This window comes from Schistocerca gregaria, chromosome 10 (genome assembly GCF_023897955.1).
Source record: "Schistocerca gregaria isolate iqSchGreg1 chromosome 10, iqSchGreg1.2, whole genome shotgun sequence".
Lineage (NCBI taxonomy): Eukaryota > Metazoa > Arthropoda > Insecta > Orthoptera > Acrididae > Schistocerca > Schistocerca gregaria.
In genome coordinates, this window is record NC_064929.1 from 31109352 (window position 1) to 31129167 (window position 19816).

A 19816-nucleotide genomic window follows, 5' to 3' on the forward strand; every position below is an offset into this window, starting at 1 on the left:
TCCAGGTAAAGATCAAAGCGTAAACTGTTTGAGACATTACTCCCATGGAGGAGAGTGCGCGTGGAGACTGTTGTATTCAATCAAGATGCAATTTCTGTGTTTCATCAACACTCAGTTATATACAGATTACAGAATGCTCCCAGATGTGCATCGGAAACTACTACTGGTCTTCCAGGGAACGATCAAAGCGTAGACTGTTTGAGAATTACTCCCATGGAGGAAAGTGGTCATTGTGACTGTTATATTCAATCCCGATGCAATTTATGTGTTTCATCAACACTTTGAAGGATCCACAGATTACAGAATGCCTCCAGATGTGGATCGGAAACTACTACTGGTCTTCCAGGGAACGATCAAGTCGTAGACTGTTTGAGACATCCCTCCCATTGAGGAAAGTGGTCATGGTGACTGCTGTATTCAATCCAGATGCAATTTCTGTGTTTCATCAACACTCCGATAGTCCACAGATTACAGATTGCCTCCAGATGTGCATCGGAAACTACTACTGGTCTTCCTATGAACAATCAAAGCATAGACTGTTTAAGACATTACTCCCATGGAGAAAATTGCGCATGGTGACTGTTGTATTCAATCACGATGCAATTTCTGTGTTTCATCAACACTTTAAAGGTCCACAGACTACAGAATGCCTCCAGATGTGCATCGGAAACTACTACTGGTCTTTCAGGGGATGATCAAAGCATAGACTGTTTGAGACATTTCTCCCGTGGAGGAGAGTGCGCGTGGAGACTGTTGTATTCAATGCCGATGCAATTTCTGTGTTTCATCAACACTCAGTTATATACAGATTACAGAATGCTCCCAGATGTGCATCGGAAACTACTACTGGCCTTCCAGGGAACGATCAAAGCGTTAACTGTTTGAGACATTACTCAAATGGAGGAAAGTGCGCATGGTGACTGTTGTACTCAATCCCAAAGCAATTTCTGTGTTTCTTCAACACACTGATAGTCCACAGATTACAGAATGCCTCCAGATGTGCATCGCAAACTACTACTGGTCTAACAGGGAACGATCAAAGCGTAGAATGTTTGAGACATTACTACCATGGGGGAAATTGCGCATGGTGACTGTTGTATTGAATCAAGATGCAATTTCTGTGTTTCATCAACACTCAGATAGTCCACAGATTACAGAATGCCTCCAGATGTGGATCGGAAACTACTACTGGTCTTCCAGGGAACGATCAAGGCGTAGACTGTTTGAGAATTACTCTCATGGAGGAAAGTGGTCATTGTGACTGTTGTTTTCAATCCCGATGCAATTTATGTGTTTCATCAACACTCTGATAGACCACAGATTACAGATTGCCTCCACATGTGCATCGGAAGCTACTACTGGTCTTCCTGGGAACGATAAAAGCATAGACTGTTTGAGACATTACTGTCATGGAGGAAAGTGCGCATGGTGACTGTTGTATTCAATCACGATGCAATATCTGTGTTTCATCAACACTTTGTAGGTCCACAGATTACAGAATGCCTCCAGATGTGCATCGGAAAATACTACTGGTCTTCCAGGGAACGATCAAAGCGTAGACTCTTTGGGACATTACTCCCATGGAGGAGAGTGCGCATGGTGACTGTTGTATTCAATCCCAATGCAATTTCTGTGTTTCATCAACACTCAGTTAGTCCACAGATAACAGAATGCCTCCAGATGTGCATCGGAAACTACTATTGGTCTTCCAGGGAACGATCAAAGCGTAGACTGTTTGAGACATTACTCCCATGGAGGAAAGTGCGCATGGTGACTGTTGTACTCAATCCCAAAGCAATGTCTGTGTTTCATCAACACTCTGATAGTCCACAGATTACAGAATGCCTCCAGATGTGGTTCGGAAACTACTACTGGTCTTCCAGGGAACGATCAAAGCGTAGACTGTTTGAGACATTACTCCCATGGAGGAAAGTGCGCATGGTGACTGTTGTATTGAATCCCAAAGCAACTTCTGTGCTTCAACATCACCCTGGTAGTAAACAGATTACAGAATGCCTCCAGATGTGCATCGGAAACTGCTACTGGTCTTCCAGGGAACGATCAAATCGTAGACTGTTTGAGACATTAGTCCCATGGAGGAAAATGCTCATGGTGTCTTTTGTATTCAATCCCGATGCAATTTCTGTGTTACATCAACAGTCTGATAGTCCACAGGTTACAGATTGCCTCCAGATGTGCATCGAAAACTACTACTGGTCTTCCAGGGAGCGATCAAAGCGTAGACTGTTTGAGACATTACTCCCATGGAGGAAAGTGCGCATGGTGACTGTTGTATTCAATCCCGATGGAATGTCAGTGTTTCATCAATACCCTGATAGTTCACAGCTTACAGAATGCCTCCAGATGTGCATCGGAAACTACTACTGGTCTTCCAGGGAACGATGAAAGCGTAGACTGTTTGAGACATTACTCCCATGGAGGAAAGAGCGCATGGTGACTGTTGTATTCAATCAAGAAACAATTTCTGTGTTTCATCAACACTCTGATAGTCCACAGATTACAGAATGCCTCCAGATATGCATCGGAAACTACTACTGGTCTAACAGGGAATGTTTGAGACATTACTACCATGGGGGAAAGTGGGCATGGTGGCTGTTGTATTCAATCCCGATGCAATTTCTGTGTTTCATGAACACTCAGATATTCCACAGATTACAGATTGCCTCCAGATGTGGATCGGAAACTACTACTGTCTTCCAGGGAACGATCAAAGCGTAGACTGTTTGAGACATTACTCCCGTGGAGGAAACTGCGAATGGTGACTGTTGTATTCACTCCCCATGCAATTTCTGTGTTTCATCAACACTCTGATAGTCCACAGATTACAGATTGCTCCAGATGTGCATCGGAAACTACTACTGGTCTTCCTGGGAACGATCAAAGCATAGACCGTTTGAGACATTACTGTCATGGAGGAAAGTGCGCATGGTGACTGTTGTATTCAATCCCGATGCAATTTCTGTGTTTCATCAACACTCAGATATTCCTAAGATTACAGATTGCCTCCAGATGTGCATCGGAAACTACTACTGGTTTTCCAGGGAACGATCGAAGCGTAGACTGTTTGAGACATTACTACCATGGAGGAAATTGCGCATGGTCACTGTTGTATTCAATCAAGATGCAATTTCTGTGTTTCATCAACACTCAGATAGTCCACAGATTACAGAATGCCTCCAGATGTGGATCGGAAACTACTACTGGTCTTCCAGGGAACGATCAAAGCGTAGACTGTTTGAGAATTACTCCCATGGAGGAAAGTGGTCATTGTGACTGTTATATTCAATCCCGATGCAATTTATGTGTTTCATCAACACTTTGAAGGATCCACAGGTTACAGAATGCCTCCAGATGTGCTTCGGCAACTGCTACTGGTCTTCCAGGGAACGATCAAAGCGTAGACTGTTTGTGACATTACTCCCGTGGAGGAAAGTGCGAAAGGTGACTGTTGTATTCAATCCCGATGCAATTTCTGTGTTTCATCAACATTCTGATAGACCACAGATTACAGATTGCCTCCAGATGTGCATCGGAAACTACTACTGGTCTTCCTGGGAACGATCAAATCATAGACTGTTTGAGACATTACTGTCATGGAGGAAAGTGCTCATGGTGACTGTTGTATTCATTCACGATGCTATTTCTGTGTTTTATCAACACTTTGAAGGATCCACAGATTACAGAATGCCTACAGATGTGCATCGGCAACTACTACTGGTCTTCCAGGGAACGATCAAAGCGTAGACTGTTTGAGACATTACTCCCATGGAGGAAAGTGCGCATGGTGACTGTTGTACTCAATCCCAAAGCAATTTCTGTGTTTCTTCAACACACTGATAGTCTACAGATTACAGAATGCCTCCAGATGTGCATCGCAAACTACTACTGGTCTAACAGGGAAAGATCAAAGCGTAGAATGTTTGAGACATTACTACCATGGGGGAAATTGCGCATGGTGACTGTTGTATTGAATCAAGATGCAATTTCTGTGTTTCATCAACACTCAGATAGTCCACAGATTACAGTATGCCTCCAGATGTGGATCGGAAACTACTACTGGTCTTCCAGGGAACGATCAAGGCGTAGACTGTTTGAGAATTACTCTCATGGAGGAAAGTGGTCATTGTGACTGTTGTATTCAATCCCGATGCAATTTATGTGTTTCATCAACACTCTGATAGACCACAGATTACAGATTGCCTCCAGATGTGCATCGGAAACTACTACTGGTCTTCCTGGGAACGATCAAAGCATAGACTGTTTGAGACATTACTGTCATGGAGGGAAGTGCGCATGGTGACTGTTGTATTCAATCACGATGCAATTTCTGTGTTTCATCAACACTTTGTAGGTCCACAGATTACAGAATGCCTCCAGATGTGCATCGGAAACTACTACTGGTCTTCAAGGGAACGATCAAAGCGTAGACTGTTTGGGACATTACTCCCATGGAGGAGAGTGCGCATGGTGACTGTTGTATTCAATCCCAAAGCAATGTCTGTGTTTCATCAACACTCCGATAGTCCACAGATTACAGAATGCCTCCAGATGTGCATCGGAAACTACTACTGGTCTAACAGGGAACGATCAAAGCGTAGAATGTTTGAGACATTACTCCCATGGGGGAACGTGTGCATGGTGAGTGTTGTATTCAATCCCGATGCAATTTCTGTGATTCATCAACACTCAGATAGTCCACAGATTACATAATGTTTCCAGATGTGCATCGGAAACTACTACAGGTCTTCCTGGGAACGATCAAAGCGTGGACTGTTTGTGACATTTCTCCCTCGGAGGAAAGTGCGCATGGTGACTGTTGTATTGAATCCCGATGCAATTTCTGTGTTTCATCAACACTCTGACAGTCCACAGATGACAGATTGCCTCCAGACGTGCATCGGTAACTACTACTGGTCTTCCTTGAGAACGATCAAAGAATAGACTGTTTGAGTCCTTTCTCCCATGGAGGAAAGAGCGCATGGCGACTGTTGTATTAAATCTCGATGCTATTTCTGTGTTTCGTCAACACTCTGATAGTCCACAGATTACAGAATTCCTCCAGATGTGCATCGGAAACTACTACTGTTCCTCCAGGGAAAGCGTAGACTGTTTGAGACATTACTCCCATGGAGGAAAGAACATATGGTGACTGTTGTATTCAAACCCGATGCATTTTCTGTGTTTCATCAACACTTTGAAGGTCCACAGATTACAGAATGCCTCCAGATGTGCATCGGAAACTACTACTGGTCTAATAGGGAACGAACAAAGCGTAGACTGTTCGAGACATTACTCCCATGGAGGCAAGTTCGCATGGTGACTGTTGTATTCAATCCCGAAGCAATTTCTGTGTTTCATCAACTCTTTGAAGGTCCACAGATTACAGAATGCCTCCAGATGTGCATCGGAAACTACTACTGGTCTTTCAGGGGATGATCAAAGCATAGACTGTTTGAGACATTTCTCCCGTGGAGGAGAGTGCGCGTGGAGACTGTTGTATTCAATGCCGATGCAATTTCTGTGTTTCATCAACACTCAGTTATATACAGATTACAGAATGCTCCCAGATGTGCATCGGAAACTACTACTGGCCTTCCAGGGAACGATCAAAGCGTTAACTGTTTGAGACATTACTCAAATGGAGGAAAGTGCGCATGGTGACTGTTGTACTCAATCCCAAAGCAATTTCTGTGTTTCTTCAACACACTGATAGTCCACAGATTACAGAATGCCTCCAGATGTGCATCGCAAACTACTACTGGTCTAACAGGGAACGATCAAAGCGTAGAATGTTTGAGACATTACTACCATGAGGGAAATTGCGCATGGTGACTGTTGTATTGAATCAAGATGCAATTTCTGTGTTTCATCAACACTCAGATAGTCCACAGATTACAGAATGCCTCCAGATGTGGATCGGAAACTACTACTGGTCTTCCAGGGAACGATCAAGGCGTAGACTGTTTGAGAATTACTCTCATGGAGGAAAGTGGTCATTGTGACTGTTGTTTTCAATCCCGATGCAATTTATGTGTTTCATCAACACTCTGATAGACCACAGATTACAGATTGCCTCCACATGTGCATCGGAAGCTACTACTGGTCTTCCTGGGAACGATAAAAGCATAGACTGTTTGAGACATTACTGTCATGGAGGAAAGTGCGCATGGTGACTGTTGTATTCAATCACGATGCAATATCTGTGTTTCATCAACACTTTGTAGGTCCACAGATTACAGAATGCCTCCAGATGTGCATCGGAAAATACTACTGGTCTTCCAGGGAACGATCAAAGCGTAGACTCTTTGGGACATTACTCCCATGGAGGAGAGTGCGCATGGTGACTGTTGTATTCAATCCCAATGCAATTTCTGTGTTTCATCAACACTCAGTTAGTCCACAGATAACAGAATGCCTCCAGATGTGCATCGGAAACTACTATTGGTCTTCCAGGGAACGATCAAAGCGTAGACTGTTTGAGACATTACTCCCATGGAGGAAAGTGCGCATGGTGACTGTTGTACTCAATCCCAAAGCAATGTCTGTGTTTCATCAACACTCTGATAGTCCACAGATTACAGAATGCCTCCAGATGTGGTTCGGAAACTACTACTGGTCTTCCAGGGAACGATCAAAGCGTAGACTGTTTGAGACATTACTCCCATGGAGGAAAGTGCGCATGGTGACTGTTGTATTGAATCCCAAAGCAACTTCTGTGCTTCAACATCACCCTGGTAGTAAACAGATTACAGAATGCCTCCAGATGTGCATCGGAAACTGCTACTGGTCTTCCAGGGAACGATCAAATCGTAGACTGTTTGAGACATTAGTCCCATGGAGGAAAATGCTCATGGTGTCTTTTGTATTCAATCCCGATGCAATTTCTGTGTTACATCAACAGTCTGATAGTCCACAGGTTACAGATTGCCTCCAGATGTGCATCGAAAACTACTACTGGTCTTCCAGGGAGCGATCAAAGCGTAGACTGTTTGAGACATTACTCCCATGGAGGAAAGTGCGCATGGTGACTGTTGTATTCAATCCCGATGGAATGTCAGTGTTTCATCAATACCCTGATAGTTCACAGCTTACAGAATGCCTCCAGATGTGCATCGGAAACTACTACTGGTCTTCCAGGGATCGATGAAAGCGTAGACTGTTTGAGACATTACTCCCATGGAGGAAAGAGCGCATGGTGACTGTTGTATTCAATCAAGAAACAATTTCTGTGTTTCATCAACACTCTGATAGTCCACAGATTACAGAATGCCTCCAGATATGCATCGGAAACTACTACTGGTCTAACAGGGAATGTTTGAGACATTACTACCATGGGGGAAAGTGGGCATGGTGGCTGTTGTATTCAATCCCGATGCAATTTCTGTGTTTCATGAACACTCAGATATTCCACAGATTACAGATTGCCTCCAGATGTGGATCGGAAACTACTACTGTCTTCCAGGGAACGATCAAAGCGTAGACTGTTTGAGACATTACTCCCGTGGAGGAAACTGCGAATGGTGACTGTTGTATTCACTCCCCATGCAATTTCTGTGTTTCATCAACACTCTGATAGTCCACAGATTACAGATTGCTCCAGATGTGCATCGGAAACTACTACTGGTCTTCCTGGGAACGATCAAAGCATAGACCGTTTGAGACATTACTGTCATGGAGGAAAGTGCGCATGGTGACTGTTGTATTCAATCCCGATGCAATTTCTGTGTTTCATCAACACTCAGATATTCCTAAGATTACAGATTGCCTCTAGATGTGCATCGGAAACTACTACTGGTTTTCCAGGGAACGATCGAAGCGTAGACTGTTTGAGACATTACTACCATGGAGGAAATTGCGCATGGTCACTGTTGTATTCAATCAAGATGCAATTTCTGTGTTTCATCAACACTCAGATAGTCCACAGATTACAGAATGCCTCCAGATGTGGATCGGAAACTACTACTGGTCTTCCAGGGAACGATCAAAGCGTAGACTGTTTGAGAATTACTCCCATGGAGGAAAGTGGTCATTGTGACTGTTATATTCAATCCCGATGCAATTTATGTGTTTCATCAACACTTTGAAGGATCCACAGGTTACAGAATGCCTCCAGATGTGCTTCGGCAACTGCTACTGGTCTTCCAGGGAACGATCAAAGCGTAGACTGTTTGTGACATTACTCCCGTGGAGGAAAGTGCGAAAGGTGACTGTTGTATTCAATCCCGATGCAATTTCTGTGTTTCATCAACATTCTGATAGACCACAGATTACAGATTGCCTCCAGATGTGCATCGGAAACTACTACTGGTCTTCCTGGGAACGATCAAATCATAGACTGTTTGAGACATTACTGTCATGGAGGAAAGTGCTCATGGTGACTGTTGTATTCATTCACGATGCTATTTCTGTGTTTCATCAACACTTTGAAGGATCCACAGATTACAGAATGCCTACAGATGTGCATCGGCAACTACTACTGGTTTTCCAGGGAACGATCAAAGCGTAGACTGTTTGAGACATTACTCCCATGGAGGAAAGTGCGCATGGTGACTGTTGTACTCAATCCCAAAGCAATTTCTGTGTTTCTTCAACACACTGATAGTCTACAGATTACAGAATGCCTCCAGATGTGCATCGCAAACTACTACTGGTCTAACAGGGAAAGATCAAAGCGTAGAATGTTTGAGACATTACTACCATGGGGGAAATTGCGCATGGTGACTGTTGTATTGAATCAAGATGCAATTTCTGTGTTTCATCAACACTCAGATAGTCCACAGATTACAGAATGCCTCCAGATGTGGATCGGAAACTACTACTGGTCTTCCAGGGAACGATCAAGGCGTAGACTGTTTGAGAATTACTCTCATGGAGGAAAGTGGTCATTGTGACTGTTGTATTCAATCCCGATGCAATTTATGTGTTTCATCAACACTCTGATAGACCACAGATTACAGATTGCCTCCAGATGTGCATCGGAAACTACTACTGGTCTTCCTGGGAACGATCAAAGCATAGACTGTTTGAGACATTACTGTCATGGAGGGAAGTGCGCATGGTGACTGTTGTATTCAATCACGATGCAATTTCTGTGTTTCATCAACACTTTGTAGGTCCACAGATTACAGAATGCCTCCAGATGTGCATCGGAAACTACTACTGGTCTTCAAGGGAACGATCAAAGCGTAGACTGTTTGGGACATTACTCCCATGGAGGAGAGTGCGCATGGTGACTGTTGTATTCAATCCCAAAGCAATGTCTGTGTTTCATCAACACTCCGATAGTCCACAGATTACAGAATGCCTCCAGATGTGCATCGGAAACTACTACTGGTCTAACAGGGAACGATCAAAGCGTAGAATGTTTGAGACATTACTCCCATGGGGGAACGTGTGCATGGTGAGTGTTGTATTCAATCCCGATGCAATTTCTGTGATTCATCAACACTCAGATAGTCCACAGATTACATAATGTTTCCAGATGTGCATCGGAAACTACTACAGGTCTTCCTGGGAACGATCAAAGCGTGGACTGTTTGTGACATTTCTCCCTCGGAGGAAAGTGCGCATGGTGACTGTTGTATTGAATCCCGATGCAATTTCTGTGTTTCATCAACACTCTGACAGTCCACAGATGACAGATTGCCTCCAGACGTGCATCGGTAACTACTACTGGTCTTCCTTGAGAACGATCAAAGAATAGACTGTTTGAGTCCTTTCTCCCATGGAGGAAAGAGCGCATGGCGACTGTTGTATTAAATCTCGATGCTATTTCTGTGTTTCGTCAACACTCTGATAGTCCACAGATTACAGAATTCCTCCAGATGTGCATCGGAAACTACTACTGTTCCTCCAGGGAAAGCGTAGACTGTTTGAGACATTACTCCCATGGAGGAAAGTACATATGGTGACTGTTGTATTCAAACCCGATGCATTTTCTGTGTTTAATCAACACTTTGAAGGTCCACAGATTACAGAATGCCTCCAGATGTGCATCGGAAACTACTACTGGTCTAATAGGGAACGAACAAAGCGTAGACTGTTCGAGACATTACTCCCATGGAGGCAAGTTCGCATGGTGACTGTTGTATTCAATCCCGAAGCAATTTCTGTGTTTCATCAACTCTTTGAAGGTCCACAGATTACAGAATGCCTCCAGATGTGCATCGGAAACTTTTACTGGTCTTCCAGGGAACGATCAAAGCGTAGACTGTTACAGACATTACTCCCATGAAGGAAAGAGCGGATTGTGACTGTTGTATTCAATCCCGGTGCAATATCTATGTTTCATCAACACTCTGATAGTCCACAGATTACAGATTGCCTACAGATGTGCATCGGAAACTACTACTGGTCCTCCTGGGAACGATCAATGCGTAGACTCTTTGAGAAATTACTCGCATGCAGGAAAGTGCACGTGGTGACTGTTGTATTCAAACCTTATGCAATTTTGTGTTTCGTCAACACTCTGATAGTCCACAGATTACAGATTGCCTGCAGATGTGCATCGGAAACTACTATTGTTTTTCCAGGGAAAGCGTAGATTGTTTGAGACATTACTCCCATGAAGGAAAGTGCGTATGGTGACTGTTGTATTCAATCCCGAGGCAATTTATGTGTTTCATGAACACTTTGAAGGTCTACAGATTACAGAATGAGTCAAGATGTGCATCGGAAACTGCTACTGGTCTTCCAGGGAACGATCAAATCGTAGACTCTTTGAGATATTACTCCCATGGAGGAAAGTGCACATGGTTACTGTTGTATTCAATCCTGATGCAATTTCTGTGTTTCAACAACACTCTGATAGTCCACAGATTACAGAATGCCACCACATGTGCATCGGAAACAACAACTGGTCTTCCAGGGAACGATGAAAGCGTTGACTGTTTGAGACATTACTCCCATGGAGGAATGTGCGCATGGTGACTGTTGTATTAAATCCCGATGCAATTTCTGTGTTTCAACAACACTTTGAAGGTCCGCAGATTAAAGAATGCCTCCACATGTGCATCGGAAACTACTACTGGTCTTCAGGGAACGATCAAAGCGATGACAGTTTGTGACATTACTCCCATGGAGAAATGTACGCATGGTGCCTGCTGTATTCAATCATGATGCAATTTCTGTGTTTCATCAACACTCTGATAGTCCACAGATTACAGAATGCTTCCAGATGTGCATCGGAAACTACTACTGGTCTTCCAGGGAACGATCAAAGCGTAGACTGTTTGAGACATTACTCCTATGTAGGAAAGTGCGCATGGTGACTGTTGTATTCAATCCCGATGCAATTTCTGGGTTTCACCAACACTCTGATAGTCCACTGATTACAGAATGCTTAAAGATGTCCATCGGAAACTACTACTGGTCTTCCAGAGGGCGATCAAAGCGTAGATTGTTTGAGACATTACTCCCATGGATGAAAGTGCGCATGGTGACTGTTCTATTCAATCCTGATGCAATTTCAGTGTTTCATCAACACACTGATAGTCAACAGATTACAGAATGCCTCCAGATGTGCATTGGAAACTACTACTGGTCTTCCAGGGAACGATCAAAGCGTAGACTGTTTGAGACATTACTCCCACAGAGGAAAGTGCGCATGGTGTTTGTTGAACTCAATCCCGATGCAATTTCTGTGTTTCATCAACACTCTTATAGTCCACAGATTACAGAATGCCTCCAGATGTGCATCGAAAACTACTACTGGTCTTCCAGGGAACGATCAAAGCGTAGACTGTTCGAGACATTACTCCCATGGAGGCAAGTTCGCATGGTGACTGTTGTATTCAATCCCGAAGAAATTTCTGTGTTTCATCTACACTCTGATAGTCCACAGAGATCAGAATGCCTCCAGATGTACATCGGAAACTACTACTGGTCTAACAGGGAACGATCAAAGCGTAGAATGTTTCAGACATTACTCCCATGGAGGAAAGTGCGTATGGTGACTGTCGTATTCAATCCCGATGCAATTTCTGTGCTTCAGCTACACTCTGATAGTTCACAGATTACTTAATGCCACCAGATGTGCATCGGAAACTACTACTCGTCTTCCAGAGAACGATCAAATCGTAGATTGTTTGAGACATTATTTCCATGGGGCAAAGGGGTCATGGTGACTGTTGTATTCAATCTCGATGCAATTTCTGTTTTTCATCAACACTCGGATAGTCCACATATCACAGAATACCTCCAGATGTGCATCGGTAACTTTTACTGGTCCTCAGGGAACGATCAAAGCGATGACAGTTTGAGACACTACTCCCATGGAGAAATGTACGCATGGTGCCTGTTGTATTCAATCCCGATGCAATTTCTGTGTTTCATCAACACTCTGATAGTCCACAGATTACAGATTGCCTCCAGATGTGCATCGGAAACTACTACCGGTCTTCCTGGGAACGATCAAAGCGTAGACTGTTTCAGACATTACTCCCATGGAGGAAAGTGCGTATGGTAACTGTTGTATTCACACCCGATGCAATTTCAGTGTTTCATCAACATTTTGTAGGTTCACAGATAACAGAATGCCTCCAGATGTGCATTGGAAACTACTACTGGCCCTCCAGGGAACGATCAAAGCGTAGACTGTTTCAGACATTACTCCCATGGAGGAAAGTGCGGATGGTGACTGTTGTATTCAATCCCGATGCAATTTCAGTGTTTCATCAACACTCAGATAGTCCACAGATTACAGAATGCCTCCAGATGTGCATCGGAAACTACTACTGGTCTTCCAGGGAACGATCAAAGCGTTGACTGTTTGAGACATTACTCCTGTGGAGGAGAGTGCGAATGGTGACTGTTGTATTCAATCCCGATGCAATTTCTGTGTTTCATCAACACTCTGATAGTCCACAGATTACAGATTGCCTCCAGATGTGCATCGGACAGTACTACCGGTATTCCTGGGAACGATCAAAGCGTAGACTGTTTGAGACATTACTCCCATAAAGGAAAGTGCGCATAGTGACTGTTGTATTCAATCCCGACGCAATTTCTGTGTTTCATCAAAGCTTTGAAGGTCCACAGATTACAGAATGCCTCCAGACGTGCATCGGAAACTACTACTGGTCTTCCTGGGAACGATCAAAGCGTAGACTGATTGTGACATTACTCCCACGGAGGAATGTGCGCATGGTGACTGTTGTATTCAATCCCGATGCAATTTCTGTGTTTCATCAACACTCTGATAGTCCACAGATTACAGAATGCCACCACATGTGCATCGGAAACAACAACTGGTCTTCCAGGGAACGATCGTTCCCTGGAAGACCAGTTGTTGTTTCCGATGCACATGTGGAACGATCGTTCCCTGGAAGACCAGTTGTTGTTTCCGATGCACATGTGGTGGCATTCTGTAATCTGTGGACTATCAGAGTGTTGATGAAACACAGAAATTGCATCGGGATTGAATACAACAGTCACCATGCGCACATTCCTCCGTGGGAGTAATGTCACAATCAGTCTACGCTTTGATCGTTCCCAGGAAGACCAGTAGTAGTTTCCGATGCACGTCTGGAGGCATTCTGTAATCTGTGGACCTTCAAAGCTTTGATGAAACACAGAAATTGCGTCGGGATTGAATACAACAGTCACTATGCGCACTTTCCTTTATGGGAGTAATGTCTCAAACAGTCTACGCTTTGATCGTTCCCAGGAATACCGGTAGTACTGTCCGATGCACATCTGGAGGCAATCTGTAATCTGTGGACTATCAGAGTGTTGATGAAACACAGAAATTGCATCGGGATTGAATACAACAGTCACCATTCGCACTCTCCTCCACAGGAGTAATGTCTCAAACAGTCAACGCTTTGATCGTTCCCTGGAAGACCAGTAGTAGTTTCCGATGCACATCTGGAGGCATTCTGTAATCTGTGGACTATCTGAGTGTTGATGAAACACTGAAATTGCATCGGGATTGAATACAACAGTCACCATCCGCACTTTCCTCCATGGGAGTAATGTCTGAAACAGTCTACGCTTTGATCGTTCCCTGGAGGGCCAGTAGTAAGGTCCACAGATTACAGAATGCCTCCAGACGTGCATCGGAAACTACTACTGGTCTTCCTGGGAACGATCAAAGCGTAGACTGATTGTGACATTACTCCCACGGAGGAATGTGCGCATGGTGACTGTTGTATTCAATCCCGATGCAATTTCTGTGTTTCATCAACACTCTGATAGTCCACAGATTACAGAATGCCACCACATGTGCATCGGAAACAACAACTGGTCTTCCAGGGAACGATGAAAGCGTTGACTGTTTGAGACACTACTCCCATGGAGAAGTGTACGAATGGTGCCTGTTGTATTCAATCCCAATGCAATTTCTGTGTTTCATCAACACTCTGATAGTCCACAGATTACAGATTGCCTCCAGATGTGCATCGGAAACTACTACTGGTCTTCCTGGGAACGATCAAATCGTAGACTGTTTCAGACATTACTCCCATGGAGGAAAGTGCTTATGGTAACTGTTGTATTCACACCCGATGCAATTTCAGTGTTTCATCAACATTTTGTAGGTCCACAGATAACAGAATGCCTCCAGATGTGCATTGGAAACTACTACTGGCCTTTCAGGGAACGATCAAAGCGTAGACTGTTTCAGACATTACTCCCATGGAGGAAAGTGCGGATGGTGACTGTTGTATTCAATCCCGATGCAATTTCAGTGTTTCATCAACACTCAGATAGTCCACAGATTACAGAATGCCTCCAGATGTGCATCGGAAACTACTACTGGTCTTCCAGAGGACGATCAAAGCGTAGATTGTTTGAGACATTACTCCCATGGATGAAAGTGCGCATGGTGACTGTTGTATTCAATCCTGATGAAATTTCAGTGTTTCATCAACACTCTGATAGTCAACAGATTACAGAATGCCTCCAGATGTGCATTGGAAACTACTACTGGTCTTCCAGGGAACGATCAAATCGTAGAATGTTTGAGACATATCTCCCATGGAGGAATGTGCGCATGGTGTTTGTTGTATTCAATCCCGATGCAATTTCTGTGTTTCATCAACACTCTTATAGTCCACAGATTACAGAATGCCTCCAGATGTGCATCGAAAACTACTACTGGTCTTCCAGGGAACGATCAAAGCGTAGACTGTTCGAGACATTGCCCCCATGGAGGCAAGTTCGCATGTTGACTGTTGTATTCAATACCGAAGCAATTTCTGTGTTTCATCAACACTCTGATAGTCCACAGCGATCAGAATGCCTACAGATGTACATCGGAAACTACTACTGGTCTAACAGGGAACGATCAAAGCGTAGAATGTTTGAGACATTACTCCCATGGGGGAAAGTGTGCATAGTGACTGTTGTATTCAATCCTGATGCAATTTCTGTGTTTCATCAACATTTAGATAGTTCACAGATTACAGAAGTCCTCCAGATGTGCCTCGGAAACTGCTACTGGTCTTCCAGGGAACGATCAAGTCGTAGACTGTTTGAGACATTACTCCCATGGAGGAAAGTGCGCATGGTGACTGTTGTATTCAAACCCGATGCAATTTCTGTGTTTCATCAACACTTTGAAGGTCCACAGATTACAGAATGCCTCCATATGTGCATCGGAAACTACTACTGGTCATCCAGGGAACGATCAAATCGTGGACTGTTTGAGACATTACTCCCATGGAGGAAAGTGCGGATGGTGACTGTTCTATTCTGTCCCGATGCAATTTTTGTGTTTCATCAACACTCTGCTAGTCCACAGATTACAGAATGCCACGAGATGTGCATTGGAAACTACTACTGGTCTTCCAGGGAACGATTAAACCGTGGACTGTTTCAGACATTACCCCCATGGAGGAAAGTGCGGATGGTGACTGTTCTATTCAATCCCGAGGCAATTTTTATGTTTCATTAACACTCTGCTAGTCCACAGATTACAGAATGCCACGAGATGTGCGTTGGAAACTACTACTGGTCTTCCAGGGAACGATTAAACCGTGGACTGTTTCAGACATTACTCCCATGGTGGAAAGTGCGGATGGTAACTGTTGTATTCAATCCCGACGCAATTTCAGTGTTTCATCAACATTTTGTAGGTCCACAGATTACAGGATGCCTCCAGATGTGCATTGGAAACTACTACTGGCCTTCCAGGGAACGATCAAAGCGTAGACTGTTTCAGAAATTACTCCCATGGAGGAAAGTGCGGATGGTAACTGTTGTATTATATCCCGATGCAATTTCTATGTTTCATTAACACTCTGATAGACCACAGATTATAGAATGCCTCCAGATGTGTATCGGAAACTACTAGTGGTCTTCCAGGGAACGATAAAAGCGTGGACTGTTTGTGACATTACTCCCACGGACGAAGGTGCACATGGTGACTGTTGTATTCAATCCCGATGCAATTTCTGTGTTTCATCAACACTCTGATAGTCCACAGATTACAGATTACCTCCATATGTGCATCGGAAACTACTACTGGTCTTCCTGGGAACGATCAAAGCGTAGACTGTTTGAGACATTGCCTCCATGGAGGAAAGTACATATGGTGACTGTTGTATTCAAACCCGATGCAATTTCTGTGTTTCATCAACACTTTGAAGGTCCACAGATTACAGAATGCCTCCAGATGTGCATCGGAAACCACTACTGGTCTAACAGGGAACGAACAAAGCGTAGAATGTTCGAGACATTACTCCCATGGAGGCAAGTTCGCATGGTGACTGTTGTATTCAATACCGAAGCAATTTCTGTGTTTCATCAACACTCTGATAGTCCACAGCGATCAGAATGCCTACAGATGTACATCGGAAACTACTACTGGTCTAACAGGGAACGATCAAAGCGTAGAATGTTTGAGACATTACCCCCATGGAGGCAAGTTCGCATGTTGACTGTTGTATTCAATACCGAAGCAATTTCTGTGTTTCATTAACACTCTGATAGACCACAGATTATAGAATGCCTCCAGATGTGTATCGGAAACTACTAGTGGTCTTCCAGGGAACGATAAAAGCGTGGACTGTTTGTGACATTACTCCCACGGACGAAGGTGCACATGGTGACTGTTGTATTCAATCCCGATGCAATTTCTGTGTTTCATCAACACTCTGATAGTCCACAGATTACAGATTACCTCCATATGTGCATCGAAAACTACTACTGGTCTTCCAGGGAACGATCAAAGCGTAGACTGTTTGAGACATTACTCCCATGGGGGAAAGTGTGCATAGTGACAGTTGTATTCAATCCCGAAGCAATTTCTGTGTTTCATCAACTCTTTGAAGGTCCACTGTTTACAGAATGCCTCCAGATGTGCATCGGAAACTTTTACTGGTCTTCCAGGGAACGAACAAAGCGTAGACTGTTTCAGACATTACTCCAATGGAGAAAAGTCCGGATGGTGACTGTTGTATTTAATCCCGATGCAATTTCTATGTTTCATCAACACTCTCATAGTCCACAGATTACAGATTGCCTCCATATGTGCATCGGAATCTACTACTGGTCTTCCTGGGAACGATCAAAGCGTAGACTGTTTGAGACATTACTCCCATGGAGGAAAGTACATATGGTGACTGTTGTTTACAAACCCGATGCAATTTCTGTGTTTCATCAACACTTTGAAAGTCCACAGATTACAGAATGCCACGAGATGTGCATTGGAAACTACTACTGGTCTTCCAGGGAACGATGAAACCGTGGACATTTTCAGACATTACTCCAATGGAGGAAAGTGCGGATGGTGACTGTTGTGTTCCATCCCGATGCAATTTCTGTGTTTTATCAACACTCTGCTAGTCCACAGATTACAGAATGCCACCAGATGTGCATCAGAAACTACTACAGGTCTTCCAGGGAACGATCAAAGCGTAGACTGTTTGAGACATTAATCCCAAGGAGGAAAGTGCGGATGGTAACTGTTCTATTCACTCCCGATGCAATTTCAGTGTTTCATCAACATTTTGTAGGTCCACAGATTACAGAATACCTCCAGATGTGCATTGGAAACTACTACTGGCCTTCCAGGGAACGATCAAAGCGTAGACTGTTTCAGACATTACTCCCATGGAGGAAAGTGCGGATGGTGACTGTTGTATTCAATCCCGATGCAATTTCTGTGTTTCATCAACACTCAGATAGCCCACAGAATACAGAATGCCTCCAGATGTGCATCGGAAACTACTACTGGTCTTCCAGGGAACGATCAAGGCGTATACTGTTTGAGACATTACTCCCATGGAGGAAAGGGCGCATGGTGACTGTTGTATTCAATCCCGATGCAATATCTGTGTTTCATCAACACTTTGAAGGTACACAGATTACAGAATGCCTCCAGATGTGCATCGGAAACTTCTACTGTTCTTCTAGGGAACGATCAAAGGGTTCACTGTTTGAGACATTACTCCCGTGGAGGAGAGTGCGAATGGTGACTGTTGTATTCAATCCCGATGCAATTTCTGTGTTTCATCAACACTCTGATAGTCCAGAGATTACAGATTGCCTCCAGATGTGCATCGGAAACTACTACTGGTATTCCTGGGAACGATCAAAGCGTAGACTGTTTGAGACATTACTCCCATGGAGGAAAGTGCGCATAGTGACTGCTGTATTCACTCCCGATGCAATTTCTGTGTTTCATCAACACTCTGATAGTCCACAGATTACAGAATGACTCCAGATGTGCATCGGAAACTACTACTGGTCTTCCTGGGAATGATCAAAGCGTAGAATGTATCAGACATTACTCCCATTGAATAAAGTGCGGATTGTGACTGTAGTATTCACTCCCGATGCAATTTCTGTGTTTCATCAACACTTTGAAGGTCCACAGATTACAGAATGCCTCCAGATGTGCATCGGAAACTGCTACTGGTCTTCCAGGGAAGGATCAAACTGTAGACCGTTTCAGATAATACTCCCATGGAGAAAAGTGCGGATGGTGACTGTTGTATTATATCCCGATGCAATTTCTATGTTTCATTAACACTCTGATAGACCACAGATTATAGAATGCCTCCAGATGTGTATCGGAAACTACTAGTGGTCTACCAGGGAACGATAAAAGCGTGGACTGTTTGTGACATTACTCCCACGGAGGAAGGTGCGCATGGTGACTGTTGTATTCAATACCGATGCAATATCTGTGTTTCATCAACACTCTAATAGTCCACAGATTACAGATTGCCTCCAGATGTGCATCGGAAACTACTACTGGTCTTCCAGGGAACGATCAAAGCGTAGACTATTTGAGACATTATTTCCGTGGAGGAAAGTGCGCATGGTGACTTTTGTTTTCAATCCCGCTGCAATTTCTGTGTTTCATCAACACTCTGATAGCCCACAGATTACAGAATGCCACGAGATGTGCATTGGAAACTACTACAGGTCTTCCAGGGAACGATCAAAGCGTAGACTGTTTGAGACATTACTCCCATGGAGGAAAGTGCGTATGGTGACTTTTGTATTCAATCCTGATGCTATATCTGTGTTTCATCAACACTTTGATAGTTCACAGATTTCAGAATGCCACCAGATGTGCATCGGAAACTACTACTCGTCTTCCAGAGAACGATCAAATCGTAGATTGTTTGAGACATTACTTCCATGGAGGAAAGGGGTCATGGTGACTGTTGTATTCAATCCCGATACATTTTCTGTGTTTCATCAACACTCGGATAGTCCACAGATCACAGAATACCTCCAGATGTGCATCGGTAACTACTACTGGTCTTCAGGGAACGATAAAAGCGTGGACTGTTTGTGACATTACTCCCACGGAGGAAGGTGCGCATGGTGACTGTTGTAT